Genomic DNA, 1,629 nt, shown 5'->3' with positions numbered 1-1,629 from the left:
AGTTTGCTAGTTAAAATAAAACTTGATCTAGTTTCATCCTTGAACCTGATTCTATGATTAAATTATGAACTGATCATTTGTATACCTGATAGTATCATTTAGTAAATCATTAGATCGAACTTGAATCATCCATGAACTGACCTTTGCATGCATCCAACTATCATATTGTTAAAACTGGACATAGGTATCACATAATTGAAACCAAACATACATGTTCGCATAGCTTTAGCAATGATGATACTAGTGCGTCCAAGTGGTTCATGTTGTTTGCATCTAAATGATTCACACTGTTTGCATATAGTTAGACAAAATCGGTTTCCATTTAAAATTTAGTACATTTGCTTTATTCAAAATTTATAAACCAAGTTTTAACCGATTTTGAAAATCTACTTTGGTTTACAAATATCTTGAACATTATAAAAGTTATTTGTCTTGTCCATGATGCATTTTAATCCATCCATATTGATTGACAAAATTTTTATCTTAATGCATATAAAATATTTTCTGAAAATAAAATGCATAATAAATCATCAATCTCCTTGGAATATAAATTCAAGTCCTGAATTATATTATGAATCCTTACTCCTTTATGGATATTTGATTCAGATGTCGAAAATCAACAACCTTGAATATGCTTCCCTCAATCTCTCCGGAGATAATTACCTCCAATGGGAGCTTGATACCAAAATCCTCTTAAGGTCCAGAAACCTTGGTGATACTATCACTGAAGGCACTGAGCCATCAGACAAGGATAATTACAAGGCACTTGTTGTCATTCGCCATCACCTTGCTGAAGGTCTCAAGGACCAGTATCTCACAATTGAGAATCCTCTGGAACTTTGGACAGAGTTGAAAACCAGATTTAATCATCAGAAAACTGTGATATTGCCAAAAGCCCTTTATGATTGGAGAAACCTGAGAATCCAAGACTATAAGTCTGTGGAAGAGTATAACTCGGCTTTGTTCAAAATAGTCTCAAAGTTGAAACTTTGTGGTGAGACTATTACTGATGCTGATATGTTGGAGAAAACATTCTCCACATTCCACACCAGCAATGTTGTGCTTCAGCAACAGTACCGAGAGAAGGGTTTCTCCACTTATGCTGCCTTAATCTCTTGTTTGTTGCTAGCTGAGCAAAACAATGAGTTGCTCATGATGAACAGTGAGCTAAGGCCTCCTGGTGCTAAAGCATTGCCTGAGGCACATGCGGCCGTAGAGCCAAAGGATGAGACTCCAAGAGAGTCATACCATGGTCGCATGAGAGGCCGTGGTAGATGGCAAGGTCGTAACCGTGGATTTCAACCACGTGGCCGTGGATTTCAACCACGAGACCATCTTGGTCGCAGCCAATCATTGGCTCGAGCTCGACCAAATCTGCTTGCTATCGTTGTGGGATGACCAATCATTGGGCTAATAAATGCAAAACTCCCCAACACCTTGTTAAGCTCTACTAGGAGAGGATAAAGGGCAAGAACTCTGAGGCAAATTTCGTCCATTATGATAATGAGAATGATCTGGACCATGAGGATGATCAAGCCCATGGCAGAGATGGTCATGAGGATTTTGAGACTTCAGACCTCCTTACAAGTGGCTGAATATGAAGATTTCGTTTGAATTCTTGATTTGGCT

At 38.2% G+C, this 1,629-nt stretch overlaps 1 protein-coding gene across 1 annotated transcript in view; it reads right to left on the bottom strand.

Moving 5' to 3' along the window:
* Positions 1–1,629, bottom strand: part of LOC106312818 — a 9,448-nt gene that overhangs the window by 1,563 nt on the left and 6,256 nt on the right. The window lies entirely within an intron of this gene.

This window comes from Brassica oleracea, chromosome C8 (genome assembly GCF_000695525.1).
Source record: "Brassica oleracea var. oleracea cultivar TO1000 chromosome C8, BOL, whole genome shotgun sequence".
NCBI lineage: Eukaryota > Viridiplantae > Streptophyta > Magnoliopsida > Brassicales > Brassicaceae > Brassica > Brassica oleracea.
The sequence above is the reverse complement of the archived record's forward strand: the minus strand, read 5'-3'. Positions and strand labels throughout refer to the sequence as shown.